The 20,079-nt window shown below is 40.8% G+C and overlaps 1 long non-coding RNA gene across 3 annotated transcripts in view; it reads left to right on the top strand.

The window, feature by feature from the left end:
• Positions 1-20,079, top strand: part of LOC135421352 (uncharacterized) — a 49,235-nt gene that overhangs the window by 14,966 nt on the left and 14,190 nt on the right. For all 3 annotated transcript variants that reach the window (XR_010433968.1, XR_010433969.1, XR_010433970.1), the window contains 2 exons: positions 14,309-14,395; positions 14,818-14,964. This is a non-coding gene — a long non-coding RNA (uncharacterized LOC135421352). The remainder of the gene's footprint in view (positions 1-14,308; positions 14,396-14,817; positions 14,965-20,079) is intronic.

Here is a 20,079-nt window from a genome sequence, read left to right on the forward strand (position 1 = left end):
ATTCTGACCAATTTGAACTTCTGACTATTTCTGATGGGTAGAGTGACCCTAAGTCTCTCACCTTGGAAAGTCTCCCATAAAAATATATTTTTTTAGGAGAAATAAAGTTTTAAAGAGTCGTAAATCGGTAAATAAAAACTCAAACAACAGAATCTGATTAAAAGTGAGGCAAACAAGCCTCAGTCCCTGTGTTCCCAGGGTCTCCTGAGAGCTAGGTTATCTGAATTTTATTGCCCGAGGAGGGGAAGCTGCTGATGTTTGAGCTGTGCCATGGCCTCAGTTTTCAAGGGATGTGGGAGCAGGACTTAGACAAGCAATGCCAGGAATGTGGCTTCCAGACACCTGCAATTCAAAATGCAAGTAAAAACCTTCAGCCTATCTGATACCCACTCTGCAGCCCAAATGTCACGTTGTCAGACTGATGCTGGGAAGTGGTTTGTTTGATGGGATGTTCTACTATTCTTGATCAAATCAAACACGTGGAATTCTGTGTTTCCTGACTGTCCAGCTTCCTTGGGCTGAAACACTCAGCAGAGAAATCAGGTCTGAGCATTTGCCTCTAATTGTATTTCTCTTCTGTAGAATTGTGAGGGTTAATTGACAGTCTTCCATCCCACTGGGGACGCTTCATCTGCTGCCTTTGGGCAGCAGGGATGGGTGATGGGCTTCCTGAATCCCCTCACAATTGTTTTCTATGGTAAGAGTGTATGTGATGTCTGCTTTCAATCTGTGAAAATCCACAGGTCTTTGAAGTTGTAGCAAACAAAGTATTCTGGGACACCAGCGGTGACTTCAGGACACAGAAACGTGGGGGAAATCTTTAAAGAGACTCAGTTCTGCTGAAAACTCCCCAGTGCTCCAAACTGAGGCTTAAACTGACACCAGCATTTTGTTGTGCTGTGTAATTTGTTTTCCTTGGTGTGGAAAAATTATAAAACTGAGGAGGCAAAGCAAGGTGAAACAAGTATGATCCTAAATATATTAATACCTACTATAGAAGCAGCTTTCCATCCTGAGGATTAATTTTGCTGGGAAATGAATGTGAAACACTTGTGAAATGAGTCATTCAATTTGTCTGTGCTAAATTAGTTGGTTTAACTTGGGAAAATGCATTTTATGTTTGCTAATGTAACTACACCTACAAACAGTGTGGCGAAAGAAGCCTCTATCATATTACTGGTGGCTAATTTGGAAAATATTTCTGCATGTGAATGCCATATGCATCTCTGCTGGGGAGGGGAGATGAAAGCCTCATTGGGCAAGACCTTCATTGTTTTGGCAGATTTTTGCATGGACTGAGGAATGTGTTCAACTTGGAATGAAAAATTTCCCAGCTCTGCTGGCTAACCCTAATGTGCTTCCAGTAGTCTTCCAGAGTGTTACTCATTGGGATTATTTAGAGGTACCTCACTCATTCTTGCTTCCCAGGCAAAAGCAGCCACTTGCCCAGAAGTCAAACATTGCTGTTTATATATAGTTTTATCCCTTCTGAGCTAATGCTCAGTGTTAAAGAGGCCCTGCCAATAAATGCATGGAGTATGCTGACCATTGCTGCAGAAGGCCAAGGTTTTCTTGATCTTTGCACTTTGGAACTGGAGAACTTGATAAAGAGGAAAGGATCAAAGAGGGCAACAATGCTGCTGTAGTTTTCTCTCTTTCCTGCTCTGGAGGAAAGGGCATCCGAGGTGCTTTCCTTCTGGCTTTGGAGTCACAGAGGAAAGGCAGCCTGAGTTGATAATTGATTTTTCTAGGGCACAGAAGGCCAAATAGTGACTCATGGGCTAAATCCTGTTTGCAAAGCAGTCTTCTGACCTGAGAGAATGACAAATGACTGGTGGCTGTGTGACTTACCAGCTCCTCAGCACAGAGAAGTAGCATTGCTGCCAGTCCAGAATGGTTCACAGTGCTTCTACTCCTGAAACAAAGAGGGCCCAGGCTTGGCTAAGCAGCTTTCTTCTTGGGATGATTGACAGCTACCATGGCATGGAATCAAGCTGGCCTGGCATCACTGCAGGGTTCAGTGCAGGTCATAGGTCCTGTAAAGACCTTGCCAATCACTTGTGCAGTAAAGAACAAAATCAAAGCAAAAAAATTATATCAAAATATTTAAAATGACTGCTCATAAAAAATCACTGGTTCATAGAAACAGAAGCAACACACCTGCTTTAATATGTTGAAAGTAAAAGCAAAACCAACATGCTGGTAACTACAATGGTGGACTGAGCAGGAAGATCAAAAATAAAGCAGGCTGCAGGCATTGCAGGTGTATCCAAAGCTAAGGAGCACAATGCTGAGGGGAGGGAAGGATGCAGCAGCAGGCCTAGTATTGAAAGCTGCCTGAAGTAAGTTGTCTACATGTGTCTGAATTTACAAGCTCAAGCTGTAAGTAACAAAACTAAAATGAGCTGTTTGTTATGAATCATTATTGACTAAATGATTTATAGTGCAAGTAGCTTGTGCAAGTGACTGTAGGTGCAGGTGATTTTATATTGCCTTTCTTGCTGATTGGAATAAGGTCACTTTGTCTCCAGGTGACATTGTTTTGGATTAATTGCAAATTTTCCATGCAGTCTTCCATCCTTGAGATGCAGTGTCGTAAGACTTCTGGAGGTGGAGTGATTGACACCAAAGAATAGCAAAGTTAATGGCAGCTTTTTCACTTCCATCAACAAAATCACACCCTTTCCTTGTTCTTCTACTTGGCTACTGCCTGCAGGTGGCCTGGAGTTTGGCAAAACAATTTTAGAGTTGAGGAGCATCTCAAATAGTTATTCCAAACCAGGGTGTTGTTGCTGTGTGTCACTGTGGGTGTTGGGCATGTGACAGTGGTTTTGCAGCACCTAACAGGAAATAAGAAGGGTCAGGGAGCAGCCAGGTGCACCAGGTTGTCAGCTCCTTCACACACCTATCTGAGTAGCTCCTCTTTTCTTCAGGCCATCTCATCTCCCTACCACAGTGATGTAGAATCACCGTATTTCATCATTTCGTTTCCAAAATAAAACTGTTGCTTTTTCAGGTTGGGTTCACTGTTTGTTATGTGAAAAATATTTAGCATCAATGCACCAAAAAATTAATGTGAGCCATCCAAGGTATCAGAATTTCTAGAAAGGAAAACTACTACTAATTGTGGACTTGTCCCAGCCTACAAAAGTTCTATTTTTGAATATATTCAGCGTAATTGCTCATTATGTAAGTATGTTAAAATGTACAACACCCTTATCATGTCTTCTTTCATTGAATGTCATGCTGTGAATTACAAATCTGTTAATGTAGATGTGTAACTTGCACATTCCAAATGCAAAGATCTATTTTCTGTTCCAAGTCTGTTATGAGACCATCTGTGATTGCCAGTTTGTAAGAAGTGGATAGGAGCAATACACACTTACATGAGGGTTGTACATAAACTCTGTACTCTTTCTAACTACTGTAGCAGTGCAATTTGTCAGCTTTAGAGCCTCGACCAACTTTTTGTCTTAAGTTATGGAAATTTATGCTGTATTTACGTTCCAAAGGTTTTTCATAACTGCTTTCTGACTAAGAAACCATTAGGAGCCCAAACTATAAAAGTCATAATTAACTGGGTATGTGGTATAGCTGTCTAGCAGTGATCTCTGTGGAAGAGATGTGGTCTGCCTTACAAAGAAGGATTTAGTCATTATCTGTACTAGGTTAGTACAGGGGAGGGAATCTGTCACTGCTGGTTAATCAGGTGTGATGGGGACTTTTTGACAATGGAACTGTCTCAGCAGGAAGTGCTGTGCTGCTGCATGGAGTCAGCAGAAACCCAGGTGGGAAGCAGAGGAGTCCTGGAGTGATGGAGAGCTCTGTGATTTGGTCCCTTTCCTGGGTCTAAAAGGGGTTTGTTGGCTGAAAGGGGACTGCTGCTTTGTGCTGCAGGTGTTGTCAGGCAGTTACAGACATCAAGCTGCTGAGCAATCAGAATTTGCAGAGAAACTGGATTTTCTCTTCCTTTGCTGGACAGAATTAACTTTTCTGAGGGAGGAGTGTGGTGATGTTCTCTGAGTCCATCCATGCATACAAGTGTGTTGCTTCAGCTGGTATTTGTTTTATATTTTTTTGCCCTTTCACCAAGGGACAAAGTTGCAATGATCCTATGGATTGGTTTGGATTTATGAAAGTCAAGTACATGGCATATTTTCAAGCAAAAGATGGTGTAGGCTCTGTCACTGCTGTTGCCCACAGTCCAGCATGTGTGTTTCTTGAGGGAGACCAATGCACACAGAAGTACTTAAAGATCTCTGAAATGATACGATTTTGTTAGTTTGAGGTTTCTCTTCTTTTTCCTGCAGGACAGAACTGTGTCAAGCCAAGTGTGCAACAGCATCCATGTTGAAAGACCTGGGCTAAGTATGACATGCTGGTCTGGGACATAAACTGCTGTGTTACCTTGTTGGCTGCTGGGAAAGCTTATGATCTTGTGATGATTTAGGCTTGTGAGGGCTGGATGGGTAAATAACTCTGGTGTGAGGCACAGATGTGCCTGGGGCAGAGGCAGAGAACAAAGCACAGCTTTGTACGAGCGTCCTGAGAAGGGGTGTGAGCAGGACCTGTTGATGGACTTGTATGGTTATTGTTTAGGGCACCAGGGAGAATGGAAAGCAAATCCTTTCTCTGATGTAAATTTCATCTGGAATATTTATTATATATTCAGTCTTTTGTAGAAGGAAGACAACAAATTTTTCTGAAATATTTCTTTGTTTAAATAAAAAAGAAACACAATAGAAAATGGGATGCTTCTGGGTGTCTTGCTGAAATCAAGTGTTTCGGTTTTTAATCAGGATTTCTTTCACACGTTCATGATCCTTGCAGCTTGATTTAGAATCTCTTTCTGGATGAGCTTTCTGGTGCCCAGCCTTAAAGAGAAGGAGCAATGCCCAAGAGGTGGGCTCTCATTCAGACTTACTGAGGTGTCCTGAGTGTGATACTTCTCAGGACGCACACAGCCCAGAAGACTGCAGTCTGCTATAAACCAGGCAAAAGTCGTGAAGCTAAGCATCTTCGGTGCAGCTACATGGAAATGTTTCAATTAATATACATTTTTGCAGAAAGATAAGAGTCAGGTGGTTACAGAACACTTGCTTGACCTGCCAGCTGGTAGAAGCGCTGTGTTTCTCCCCCAGCATCTCCATCCAACTGCAGGAGGTCCCTTGTTGCCTATCATGGTTCCAATTTTGCTGTGAAAAAAAAAAAAAGAAAAATCTGCATCAATGGTGCCATAATCTAAACGATAATGAATTGTAGCTTTTTTTTGAGCATTTCTTAATCAGTGTGGGTTGCCAGAGGTAATAAGAGTATCTTACGATTTTTCTCTATGCTATGCAAGATTGCTGCCAAATTCCAGTGGATGTCTAGTGCTTATCAGGGGTTAGCAGAGAAACTCCTTGCAGGCTAAGTGAGGTAAAGATGAGCTTAGGATGCGTTTTACTTGAACATTTCACCAAACTTCTGTTAAACCTTTTTAAAGATTAAAAAACCTGACCTATCACCCCCTACCTCTTCCAGGCCACACCCCATCTGTCTATCGAGCAGTAGCTCTTCTCATCTGTGAGAGTGGATTTGCTCCACCTGCACCCCAAAAATCCACAAACTTTTGAAGCCTTGAGAGGTTTCTGTTCCCCTTGATTTATTTTACAATCAAATTAACTCCTGAATTGTGCATTACAGCCTGACAGTGGGTGCATCTTCAGAAGTGACTATAAATCGTGCAACCATTTTAGCCTTGATTCTCGAGGCAATTAAATCTTGTTCAGAGACATTGTCAGTCTGTCCTTCTGTGTTAACCCTATAACTTTTTAACCTGTTGTCAGATTTTTGTAAAACCTGTCAGAGAGATAGATATTTGACTTGCAAAATCTGGAGGAATTCCATGAAAACAGATGGCTAACTAAAGAAAAGCAACCCAATTAGTGTCCGGAAGGGAAATGTTTCATCATGTGCTTGGTACTTGAGTTCTTCGTGGAATTTACATGAAGTACTAATATCCCAAATATAACAAAGCTTTCATTAGTGCCAGCAATGTGTTACATATTATGGACTCCAACCACAAGGCACAAATCTACTGGTACTGTTAGTCCTGCAAATCATGCTTTTTTCTTTCCATTAACTATTTTAAGGAAAATACACAAAGCCAGTTAGGAAGTTGTTCCAAGATTTGTATTTCCAGACCAGCTGTTTCTTTTACACCATTATTTTTGTGTTATTGTAGTAAAAATAAGATTCTATGATTCTAATGCTGTGAACTAGGGATGCGTTTCCCTAGTGCAAGTGTGTGTGTAAAGGAGGCAGAGAGCTTTGGTCTTGGGCATAGAAGTGGGTTGGGGGGGAATTCAGCTTTCAACAAGAGCTTGAACCAGATAAGCTCCCTTCCAAACCTGTTTGTGCTATGGATTATAGCCTGTTATTTTTTAAAAAAATCATGATTAGTCACTATAATGCCTGTCCTTCTGTCACATCTTGCTCTTTTTATTTTTTTTCTCCCTTCTAATGAGATAAATCAACCTGTGTTTTTATTCCACCCTACCCCAAACCAGCATCATCCAGCATTTGTACTTTCCCAGGATGCTTCCATGAAATTTTTTCAGCCAGACCAGGGCAATTTAAAGACCTTTGAAGCCTCTGTAAAATGACAAGATATAATTTCTGATACTGAAGCAAGGATACATTATATCTGGCAACTACTAGGTATTAGAAAAGGGAAGAACACTTTTTACATTGTTTTGTAGTGTGTGGTCTCAGTACTGGTGTTTGAACCAATTCTCATTATATCTCTGTGACTGTCTCATACCAATTGAGCCACTTTCATCTGGGTCCCACATCAGGAGATGTCAAAGATAAATTAGTTGCTGTAATTAGGATGCCTGACCTCGCTGGCAGAACAGCAGCTAATTCATGAGGGTTGTAAGAATGTGTACCAGTTCTAAGAAACAAGTTGCTTGATATAACTGCAAATAGTTCACTTGACAGGGAGTGGAGCAGAGCTCAGAGAGGATATTAAGGTGCATTTTTGGGGACAGTGTGCTGCACAGCTCACTGCTGTGCTGTTTTGACAAATGAACCACTCAGGAAAGGGTGAGCTTTGAAGATGCTCTGTGGAGCTGGGATCACAGTTTTGCTGATCTGATTTATGTTTCTCTGACAATAGGTATGAAATTACATCAGAAGCCAAAGTTTACTACAGTTTTGGAATATATGTTAATAAGACCAAGATGATGCTCTTTCTTGGTATCCTCAGAAGGTGTTGGTGTGTCTTCTGTTTGCTGCACTTCAGTGTTTATGATGTGAGTATGCAGAGAGTGCATTCAAGGTTAAGAGAGACTGAGGAATGTGCAAGGTTTTTTTTTTTTTAGACATCTGGAGAAAATTGTCTCCAGAGGTCTCCACTCTAACTTGCAGTCCCTGCTCCTCTAGGCTGATGCTTTCAGCTCTGTTTGTTGTGTGTGCACCCCAAAGTCCCAGCCAAGCTGGTCATTGCCATCAGCAGACGTTGACAAACTGGGAGATGGTATTTTCCCCAGTTTGTCAACATTTGCTGCTGAAAATCTTGCTGTTCTGGTGATCCTTGCAGTGCCCTGTCTCTCTAGGTCTTTGTAAGCTTCTTATCTCAGTGATATCTTGTGATAATGAGTTTCACAGTTTAATTTCACTGTGTAAAGCAGGATTTTTTTTATCAGGTTAATAATTCACTTTGAGTGAATGTCACATTTCTCTCGAGTCCTGAGGAACAGAAAACAGTCATCCAAAAATACTTTAAATTGGTTAAGGTGATTGAGAAGTCAGGAGGGCAAATCTCCACAGGTGCATGCATTAGTCACCTTCTGAAGTGCTATTTGAGAAAATTTACTTTATTTGAAATTATGCAGATAATGCTTTAGCCAGCATCAGATTTCTTCTAATTACTTTGACTAATGACAGTACACTGGTGCCTGTAGGGTAGAATATGAAAGCATCTTCCAGCATCCGGTACCTGTCCCCTGCTTCAATAGCATCAATTGATCTTGACTCTTTTGGCATCAGTGGAATTGCAGTTCCTGTGTAAAATCAGAGTGTGGAGAGTTGAAATGCTTTGTTTCTGCTTTGTTTTTTTTTTTTTTTTTCTTAATTTTCTTTTACCAGCCTGATTCCTGAATGAGCCAGAGCCAGTTCTCTGCTGTTTTCATGTCCATGTGCCAAAGGCAAAAAACAACAAAAAAAGAGTGTGAAAGTGGAAGCTGTTCTCTTTCAATTTATAATCTCTTAACTTAAACTCTTCACACAGTTTTGAAGAGAAAAGGCTTTAGTGCATGAAAGTATCTTGTCCTAGGATGCTCCCTTTTTTGGGGTTTTTATTAAGTAATTATGTTAGTCACAGGTCTCCTGAACTTTCTGATTCTGGTTCTCTCCCTTTTGCACATAGGTAACAATAGTGAAGAAACAAGAAATAAACATAAAGATAAATTCATTACTCTTTTGATCTCTTTAGCCTGCAACAAACATACAGAGATTTTATGACAATTAATTATAATTTTTTGTATGGTGATTTTTGTTTTGGTTTTTCATGTCAAATAGCTTTTAGCAGCCTTGACTTAGATGCTTTTTTTAGATTTCTTATTGCCTGTGAGGTTTTTTTTCCCCCTCTTCTCTCCAGACACACGGTAGCACAGAAGAATGGGTTAAACTTAATCCTAGTTATTTTTGTAGTTTGAAGTGAACACACATGCATGGAGTTAACTGCAAGATTATGATGCTGAGACTCCTCCTGTCGGGGAGGTTATTTTAAAACACAAATAATAAATAAATAAATAAATATTAATACCCACAACTAGAGATGAGGTGTACAGATTTTCGATAGGAAAAGAAGATAAGCAGCCAGTAGTGTTGTTTAGCTGGCTTTTTACCCTATGGAACTTCTTATTAAAATTACTTAAAAAATAATTTTACCGTGGAAGACCAACAGCTCCCCCCCATTGAATATCTTTAACATGATTTCAATCAAAATTCAGCTGTAAAAGTATTGCGTGTGGCTTCTCAGAAAAATGTTTAAAACATAGTATCAGCAGATTTTTCTTCCACAGAATTTCACTTGCACAATCAGAGCAACAGAGCAATTTTTGAATGGAGAACTCTCTCGGCTGAACAGTGGTGGTGTTTGACTCCACTGACTGTACTCTCTGGTTGGTGCTCTCTGTTGTGCTTCTGTGCCCATCTCTTAGACTCCTTGTGTCTTTAGTTTTTCTGTATTGCTTTCCACTGCATCTTTTACAACCACTTGTAAGATTTTTTCATACTGAAAAAACAGTGCCTACATCCTTTATGCTGCCTGGGTTTATTGTCATTGACTTGGAGCAGCACTTGGAGGAAGTTATTGCTCAGATATTCATAGATTAATGTGATTTTCTGTTTCCTTCCTTTGTTGCATGTCCCTTTGGTGACGGGCCAGGGGCTGACTGCCAACATTTTTGGCTCAAGTGTTACAGCCAGTCATCTTATTACTGCTGTGAAGTGCATTTGGGATAATACTCCACCCTCCCTGATGGAAGTGAGTACCTGTTAATCTTGCATCACCTGACCTACAGCATTCCTACAGCAGCAACTTCTATGTAATTTCACTCACCTGAAGCTCAAAAATAGAATATAAATGACATAAAAGTCATTTTTAGGGACTGGTGCCCTCAGTGCCCAGTCTTGTATCATCATTGTGGTGGTCCAGCAAACAATATAAATCTACCAAAGTGAATTCACTGTCTGAAATTTGTTCCTTACTTATTAAAACAAAAATCAAGTTCTTTATCACTTAACACAGTTTCTTTCTACCTTTGTAGAATCCATGTCTGTTCTTTCAACATTCTGATATAGTGTCTTGGTCTGTTGGCTCTTTACTTAGGTAGTTCAGCCTCAGGTGAACAGGGAACAGTGAGTCTCCATCTTAAAGCAAGACCAACGTTAGAAATGGTTTTCAGAGACTTGGAATAATGTTGGTGTGTTGTGGAACTGCTGTGAGTGAGGAACCTCAGGCTGAAAGCATTGATGGCTCTGGAGTGTGACTGGAGATGTCTCTGCCTTGTGCCCGTGGCCCTTCAGGGACTCTGTGCAGTGACAAAGAGATGATGCTGTTTGGGTTGTGTGAGAAGGTGCACAATATGTGTTTTCTGTGCTGTTCAGGCAATGTACTATGCTTTTCCAGCTCTGGTGTGACTTTGGGCACATTATTTCTTCTGTTCCTTTGTGTTTCTTCTGTTCTGCTTGTTTCTCATTCCCTTAGTTTGCAAGCTCCATGGGAAGGTAAAGCCTTCTTGCTTTGCATGAATACCAAAGCAAGGTTTTGGTCTCCCCTATGACCTTAGTTGCCATTATTAAGTGGTAAAAAAGTGCAGTCTCTATCTCAGGTGCTTTTCTTTATTTTTTTTTCCCATAACATTTTCCAAAATGTATCAAAGGAAATCAGGAAAGTGTCAATGGTTTAGTAACTATTAAATATTGAGGTCTATGATGGAGTCTCTCTTAGTATGTCTTTTTTAGGAGTATTTTTCTGCAGTGTTCTGATTCTTGAGGGAGGTATTATGCTCTTCATTTGTTGCAGAAGCAGAGGCCAAGTGCTGATGGTGGTGCCTTTGGGATCTGTGCCCTGTGAGATGATGTGCATGGCAGCACCTGAGGCTGGATGGGAAGGGTTAGTCAGCAGTGGTTGCTCGTGTGTGCTGCCATAATTATGGGCTCAATTCAGTGCCACACCAATTCCTCTGTGCTAATCCACGTGGCTATTCTGAGAATCAGGGCTTTGGGGGTCAGTGAGAACAGGGGGTGACTCAGCACAGTTCCTGAGCCGTGTGGAACCCCCGGTATGTTGCACCCAAAGCACTGTGTTAAAGGACTGGTATCTAGGTTCCTAATTCAAGCATGTAAAATTTGGTCAATGCCTCCCCCTTGTGCATGTGCATTAGGATACAGCTTGTACTGTGTGGTGTCCTGCTGTGGCAGTGTCTCACTCCTTGCTCAGGAATGAGTAACTTCATCTGGGGCTGCACTGGGGCTTTGCAGGAGTCTGTGGTTGCTGATCTTGACTTTCTGTTGTTGTAGAACTCTAAAGACATCTATGGCTGCACAGTTACAGGAGGAAAAGGGAGGATATTGAACATCTTTTAATCTGAGTTGCAATCTTGTGGTTGCCCTGAGAGTTCATGGAGAGTTTGATATTTTGGGGAGCTGAATCGAGTGATGGTTGGAAAGTTTTAAAAATACAGAGATGAAGAAAAAGAAAAGATGAAGAACCCAGCTCCCTTTTCCTTCTATTTTTCTTTTTCCTGGTAAAATATGTCACTTTGCAGTGTCTGGGTAGAATACTTCTACTGTTTATCTGGAATAGTCTTTATCAGAAGAATGCTACAAATATCTGCAGAAGCTCCTTGAAAGCAGACCATAGTATTTGTGACAGAACAGGCATATTTCTAGAATCCTACAAATCTCTTTAATAACTGTGGATATTCAAAGGCAAGTGTGATAACAAGACAGATCTGAGGCTGTCAAGCTCACCAGAACCCTCCTGGATCAGCAATGGTTATACCTGTATTTTCAGGGACAGCTCAATACACCCAAAAACTTTTGGTGTTTAAGAAAATCCATGCTTTTCTGCCAAAAGCATGTTTGATAACTCTTGTGCCAGTCCTTTAAAATGCAGTAACTTTTAGTAAGAGCTGAGAGGGCTTGACAGTTTCTCAAAACCACTTTGGGTGTAAAAGAGGTTGCCTTGAAAACCCACTTGCTCCTCACTGGTTGCTCTTAGCTGTGGTCTCTGTGATGACCCTCTCTCAACCCCCCCTGTTCTGGCCCATTCTCCTTTTTAAGTTTTTGTTCTTACAGTTAAATGAAAACTCTGAACTGCTTTTCACTTGCAGAGGAGAGATTAAACTTTCCTGTCCTGCTGTATGGGACTGTAACTGTAGCAGTAATCACGTGGTTTTACATTCGGGGGAGCTTCCAAGACCTTAGAAATATTTTAAAACAGTCCCTGGGTGTCTTCAGCTCACTCTGGCTCTCCTGATGATGTGGATTCCTGGTAACACAAGTACTGAGAAACATGACTGACATACTGTGGCACAAACAGTGTTGGAGGCTTGTATTTCTGGATCCACCTAATCCAGAGTGCTCGTGGTATTTAACTTAACAACACACTTTTAGTGTTCGTGCACGTGTCATAATGCAGTGAAGTGTCCTAAATAAACTAGAAAAATACTTTCTGATATTTTTCTACACTCATCATAAAAGCTGCTTCTCATGGTCTGGTTTGGTCTGTACACAGATTTTTATCCCTTTCCCTTACTTGGCTCACCACCATCACTGATTGCTGATGACCAGTGATTCAACTTGAATGCTGAATTCTCAGCATCAATTCCGAAATCCCATTGGCAATGATAAACTGGCTGCATTCATGTCCAGAAGATATGCTACCATGTGGAAATGTGCATTGTCACTCTGACTGTGGTAAAATGAGCTTATGAAACTTTAATGCAACCCCATTGTTCAGAGGAAAATCCCTCTGCTCGGATCAGGATGCTGAAATGACACAGCTGTTATTTTATATAGTCACCTTCTTTCTCCTTTGCCTGATAGAATTGTTGAAATCATGGCTCTGCCCTTTATTCACTGTTTCTACTAGTATATCTTGTGTGACAGGAAAAAACCTCAACATGTTGTGTTTGTGCAGGGATTGAGAGTATTATTTTCTTTTTGTTGGTGTTGTGTAACTAGAGAAAAATATTTCCTGTCACAACTGTTTCAAAGGAAAAACACATTTCCATTATTTGCTTATAATTTCTACTATGTGAAATGTTTGCACTTCCAAATTCTTAAAGGACAGTTGGAGATCTTTGGTTCTCAGGGCTGAAATTTCTACACATTACACAAATCCGAAACTTAGACATATTGATAGAAAAATGTGTTCTGAGATATAGATGTGTTTTTGCAGCAAAGCTTTAAGTTAGAGAGTATGTATTCAAGTCTTACAGATACTTCATTTTAAAGACATATACCTCTGAAACCCTTTGCTTGTATCTGAATCTGAAAGTGTCACCATAGTCAAAATGAATGCAATTTACATTCCAGAGTACCTAATGTCATTACATAAATAGAAACTTCCAAACATGATTGTGTTTATATTGATTCCATTTTTCTGAGGATTGCATTCACTACATTAAAACTTTGCAGAAGAAATCAATCTTTTTTTGCACTCACAGAGAGTCTTTTTTAATGACTTTGTTTGCAATGTGACATTAAGAGAGGATGTAGTTTCTTAGCTGCTTTGTGAAAGCTGATTTGTTTTCTCGCTCTGGTATTTTCACGAAGATCATTTGGGAAGGGCAAGAGTTAAACTGAGATTTTCAAAAATACAGGACACACTGAAATCCATCTCCTTGAGCTGTCCCTATCCCTTGTGTGTACCAAAGCCCTTCTTTCCTGCAGTGTATAAATCCAGAAAAACACATTACTGAGCCTATAGCAGTACATGTGTGCTTTGCTGTCATTTCTGGTGATATACCTCATAACTTAAACATGGATTTTAGCTTTATATCTAGCCCATTAGGGGGCAAAGGAGCATTTCATGTAGCTATTAACTTCTCTAATTCATGGTGACACTGTGGAATTTGCATGGCAAACCGATCAGGGGTATTTTGTAACAGATTTGTCTTTTCCTATCCCATCCCCTCCACTCCACTTCTTTTTCTTCTGTGGGGCATTTAGTCTGTTCAGAGCTAAAGAAGTGCATAATTTAGGAAAAAAAGGAGCCTTTATGAGAAAGTGCATCTCTGAGCCAAGTGTCAGACAAGATGCTGCTGTCAGATCTTGTCATTAGGAAGTAGGAGCTTCAGCACAAAACCAAATCTTTGTACCCCTTGACCTCTGTGCTAAGTAGTTATGCAGGAATGAAGCTTCTGCTGCAGTGAGTGGAGCTGGTGTCTATGTTCCCATTTATTCAAAAGTGGACTTCTTGTGATGCTCAGTTCCTTTGGGAGGGCAGGTGAGAGTCACCAGCAGCTATTCTCCTGTCTTTAGTATTGGATTATTGATATCCTCGGGAAAAAAACATAAATGCCACATAAATCATTCCAGATGGAATTCAGTCCAGTTGCAGTAAGAAGCCTGATGACTTTGTCCTGACCCTTGGGAGTCTCAAATGTGTATATATTTCTAGTAAAATAAAAGGATGCCCATATAGGCTTTTGGCTGCTTAACATATATTTCCTATTTCAATAGAACTAAAGTATTAAAAGGACTCTACTTTATTGTCTTTTTTTTTTTTTCTTTTTTTGTCCCCTAGGCTGACAGCTCATTAATAATAACCATCAGCACTGAGATTTCTTAACTCACCTTAACTGAGAACAAGAAACTCCACAGTTGTTAGAAGGTCTGTAAAAATGATGCGAATTTACCAGAAAATTCTTCTTCTATGCCTTACAAAATTGGATTACTGTTCCCTTTGGATGAAATCTTTCAAATATATAAAATATTATCTCAATAGTTCATGATGTAATTTGGTATCAAAATAACAGAAATGAGTGAATGTCACTCTTCCTGGGAATTACTCTTCCAGAACTCAGTAACTCACAGTTAGAAGAGCAGACTTTACAATTTCTTTTTAATCATAGTCTGCTAGCACATTTAGCTTAGATGCTGCAAAATGTATCTTTCTGCATCTTGTTCAATGACTTTCTTAAACTGGTATCCTAAATTTTAGATGCTATCTGTATCTTGCTTTATTTAGAAACCCATTGTTTTCTGTGATTTGTAACAAGCTGTGTCTTCCATCACTTGTTTTGCCACTTCCAGTGCCCTGATGCCCTGAAGATTAAGAAAGAAACCCTTTCCATGCCTGAGCCATCAAAGCTTTCTGCTGTGCTTTAGCAGACTGTCCTCTGCCTTGTGGCCTAGCCTGGCACTGCTGGCAGCAGGGATAACCTGCTTTGCATTCACTAGGTAAGTGCTAGCAGAGATTCACTGTTTCAGACATAACATATGTTTTGGGGGATTCAGAGGCAGCCACCTGCATCTTCACTATCAAGGTGTGGGTGATAACGTGGTAATACCTGCCTTCTGCCTAGACATTATAAACATTAATATTTAGCTCCCTTATGTGCAGAGATTTCATTTCCTGAGAAATATTCCAGTACTGAGTGACTAAATGGGCCTGACTGCAGGAGGATACTGCCACACCACTCCCCAAAGCCTAACCCTTGGCAGAAACTCTTTGCTAACATGGACAAGCATCTTGCTGAACAGCAATCTGGGTTGGCAGATAAAAGGGACACTTCAAACAAGGGTGCCTGATGGGAATTTTCTCTCTCCTTGTCTGTTTTTGCTGACAGATACTGCAGCTCTTGGACTCCCTGACCATCCCCAGGGACCTGGCCTGTCACAGGGTGTGTTGAGGTTGTTCTCTGAGAGCTGACTTCCACCAAGTGTGGGAGTGTGCAGCCCTGCAGCCCTGTGTCAGTGCAGAGTCTGCTGCAGCTTTCCTGGTAATGAGCTCATGCTGCTGAGCTTGGCCTTGTAGGATGCTCCAGCATCTTCAGCAGCTGAGGAGAACTGGTTATCAATAATGCACATTAATGATACTGTTAGCCCAGGCAGGTCTAGCCAGAATATTCATTAAACAGCTGAGGTTTTCTAGGAGTCATTAAAATTTCTCCCCGATTAATAGTGGAAGTTGGAACTTAAGGGGACTCCCCTAGAGAACACAGTTGCTTTTTCTGAAGTACATGAAGGTCCTCAGGCTTCTGAGGTCTGATCCAGAGTTTTACAGAATGATAGGAGTTGATACCAGGGGACTCTTCAGTTCCTGTGTTCGTGAGCTTAGAGTGTGGCCTCTATAACTCATCCAAAAAAACCCCCCTATTCTAAGGAACTGCAAAACAGAATCTCACAACTTAAATTCAACTAATTTGTGAAACTCTTGTAGAATAATATTCAGTCCAACTCTTTTTGTGAATTTAAATGTCTTTACAGTACTGTGTACCTATTTCTGTACTGTGTTACTTTAGAGCAGAAGTGCTGATTTCCATGTAACTGAGGCTCATTTTACTCTTCTCTCTCTGCTGACTGTACTTGTCTGTCAGTGAGGAATTAGAAGGAGGAAGCTGAGATGGTTCTGGTGCTTTTCCCCCACCCACCTTGTAACTCCTTTACTTCTGTTGATGTCAGTTATTTTGCCAGCTGCAACATAAAATTTCTGATAGTACTGCACATGGATTTTTTCTTTTTGCACACCTGCCACTACAGGCCTTTAAGACACATATAGGAATGTGATGAAAAACACACCTGGAGAACTAGTGTAAAAGAAACTTATGAGCAGAGGTTCACAAGGTCTTGGAGGCTCATAACCAGTGCGTCAGATCTTAGAAAGCATTTGCTGCTGTCCTACCGAAAAAGCTAAAACCAACACATGGAGTGAACAGCAATGCACTATTCCAGCATGATTCCCAACCAAAGGAACAGTTCATGAATTCTGTGTGCTGCACCCTGATCGTTCTGGGAAGGTGTTTATATGCCTGTAACCCTGTCAAGTCTAAAGGATGATAATTCCTTCAGAAGTCTTTGAGCACCACAATCCTAGTTTGAGGGTATCTGGGGTGATTGTGGTCAACTAACAAACCAACAAAAAAAAAAGCTGATAAGTCTGAGGCAGAATTGAGACCATTTCCTTTGAGAGGCCTTATGGCTTGCAAATCTTGCAAGTGTTTAGGGACACACAGAGTATTTTTCATCAGAACAGTACGTCCGCTTTTAATGAAATTACTTTCGTTTATGTATGTGCATAAGTGTCTGCAAGATCTGAAGGTCTTGGGGACTGTATGTACAGCAGAATGCCTGCATCAGCATCTAGTCTCCATATAAAACTTGTGCTATAAAAAGTGCCAAACAAGATCTATAGTGTTTGCTTTGGGTGGGTTCCAGTTCCTGTTCTACTCTGAGAACAAGATTGCAAGAAAGGGAGGGGATTGCATGGCAAATTAGCCCCTGAAATGCAGTGATTTGGAGGTCACTTTACTGCCAGGAAGTTGTAATAAAAAAGTTTAGTCCTTTTAAACTGTTTGTACCAAGGGATTCAAGGTACAAGATGCATATGATATGTAGTACAACTAACAAAACTTGAGTTCAATCTACTTGACCTTTTCCATAAAAGAGTTCTTCACAGAGCATTTTGTGTTAATAACACTCCAAGTCACAATGATGAGTAAGTAAACCTCATTTGCTTTCTCTGATATTTCATCATGGCACAAAATAAGTGTTCACTGCTTATTTATTTTTGGCTATGGAAAGACAGAGATATTTAATATGTCTTGAAGAAGTTTTTAAAAAAATCCAGTTGAGACTGCACTTACAAATTTGTTAGGAGACTCTTTTGGGTTTTATATACATACCTATTGGGTATGTATGCTTCGTTTAACTTATAAACCAGACTAAATATTACAGCTGGATTAATATTCTTACACTTCTGTTGAAACCAACAGGTGCTTGGGGACAGCAGTGAAAATTGTTTTGAGCAGCAGGGAAACTTCCTGTTCTGTGTACAAATAACCCTGTACTACCTTGTGAAAAGTTTGTAGGCAGCAAAGGTCCACATCCAGGGAAAACAGAGGCAGAAGCTGCCTAATGGGGCCTGTCAGTGCTCAGGGTTAAACCACTGCATGGGAAGCCAACCTCTAATTTTTCAGCCTACTGCTGCACTGGCTTGCCTTTATAAAGTGCCATAAAACCCTCTTAGCCTGGTGACTGTTTTCTTTGGTGCTGGTGTCCTGTGAGCTGCAGTTTTATATTTTCCTGGACTTCCATGGATTTTGGATGTATAGGGTCCTAAGACATCTATGGCTCTGGGATACTCTGAATTCAGATTGGCCACAGTGCAGAAATAAGCTCAGGCATCTCATGCCTGTGCTTAAAGATAATACATGGCTTTGCTTGGACATATCCAGATATTCATGAGTGCAGCAGAATAGTCAGAACTTGACTGCCTGTGCCAGAAGTGAAAGGATGTGATTTTACCACGTGCTGGTCTCAAGAGAAGAACATCCTAGTTTTCCTTCAGACAGGTAGTTTCCAAACTTGTCAGGAGCTGTAGGTTATTTGAAAATCTACGTAAATATCCCAGAAGGCTGCAGTTCTTTGCCAGCACATGAAACTTCATAAAACCATGGTGGCTGCTGCTGCTGCCAGTGCTTTGTTCTGCCAGCAAGGGCACCCAGGAAAGCTGAATTTTGGAATCAGTTTTGCAGAGATGTCTCTTCTGGTCCGTGGCATAGCATGCTTTTGTCTTTGACATTGTCTTTTCACAATGGAAGCAAATTCTGACCTTTTCTGTAAGTATTGCTACTGCTGAGTGATTGAGATTGATAATAAGAGTCTGACATCTTTTCATGGTTAATTAGTTTAAAATGAGAATAGCTCTTGTATTCACTGCTGACTATCAGGGACAATAATTACAGGAGTATTTTGTATGAACATCCATATCCTGTTCACTTGGGCTGGTGCTGCTACCAGGATAAATGTTTCAGAAAAAATTATTCACTTTTCACGATGATCAGTAAAAATAGATTAATGGGAGAGTTCTTTTCAAAGGGTAAAAGGAGGACAGGCTCCTCCAAGCAGCACTTGTTAGATAAGTGCATATGCTGAGTGGAGAACGGAGCACACAGATGGGAAGTTGCTGCCTTTTAGCTTTGTGATAGGGAGGGTTCCTTTCCACAAGTCCTGCTGCAGTGCCTCAGCAATTCCTGGGTGAATCCCACGTGTGTAATCGATAAACCCCTTTTTCACTTAATAAGGTGAATGTTAGACTAGGGCTACCAAATTTCAGGGTGGAAACAAACTTTATTAACTGGGCAAAACAACTGATGTCAGACTCTTCACCTGCAAGGGAAAAGGAAATACAGCACAAAATAGAAGAGTGCAAATTTCTGTACAGTCATATGTGCTTCCTATTACCTAATTACTGAGATGCTTTAATAAAGCATGCAAATTGTGAGCTTCAGTATGTGCAGTGATATACTTGTGAAGGAAAACATACCTTGGAAAGTTGCAATTAGGATGTGTGGCAGTGTATGCTGACCAGTTGCTAATAAGTGTCCCAGTATTGGCATAAAATTGATGTAGATTAGCTAACAGTAGTATATTTTCCCTTCCCTGAATTGCTTCTCATTTGGTTCCTGTGAGTGGTGGGTCTATTTATAATGCTGTTAAAGGGCTGTCTAAAATGAGGTATTCTAAAAGAACACATTTTGGTGCCAAAGGTTCCTGATAGTGGAAGTAACTTCTGATAGAAATGCCATTTTACACTGAAATAAGTCTCTTACATTATGTAAACAGCACCACAGAGGGTCAGCAATTTTAGTTGTCTGTAAAACTCAAACAAAACTGTCAATGTTTGTTATTATTGTCCAGCCTGCCAAAGGTGCAGGCACGTGAGCTGTGATCGTGGTGACACATTGATTGGCCCTGAATTTGTGCAAGAAAAAGCTGATGCTCAGGTGAGAAGATGCCTCAGGGAGCTGAAAACCTCCCAGAGGTTGGTGTAGCTGTGGCTGTGTTGCCCCATCGTGGCTCGGTGTAACATCATGTCATGTGCCCTGGGCAACAAGGGGACCTGTGTTTGGTGTCATACGTGGCTCTGCTGATGTTCTGCACCCTGAGCTCTGTTCACATACCAGGTGGTAATCTGTGTACCTGAAAGTCTTCCTTTTTTTTGTCTAATGCTGGAAGGTCTCAGGAAGCATCTCTATGTTTAGACTGGGAAATTCATCTCATGACTTCCCTTAATGCTGACCTACTGAGTAAATGTTACTGGCAGGAACAGGGTGACTGCCTTTATTGCAGGCAAATATGGAATGGGATCACACAGTAACTGCTTGGTGTGTTGAGCAGCCCCAGAGAAGGATAGTGAGTCTGGCACCTGCTGAGCTCACACTTACCAAGTGGGTCCACACCTGAATGGGGGGATGCTTGCTCCTGTGGAGTTAAAACTTCCAAAACAGAACTGCAGAGGGTTCTCCTGTAGTTATTTTCAAGCTGATGCTTTCAGGGAGGGTTGAAAATGTG

The sequence above is a fragment of the Pseudopipra pipra genome, chromosome 13 (assembly GCF_036250125.1).
Source record: "Pseudopipra pipra isolate bDixPip1 chromosome 13, bDixPip1.hap1, whole genome shotgun sequence".
In the NCBI taxonomy this organism is placed as follows: Eukaryota; Metazoa; Chordata; class Aves; order Passeriformes; family Pipridae; genus Pseudopipra; species Pseudopipra pipra.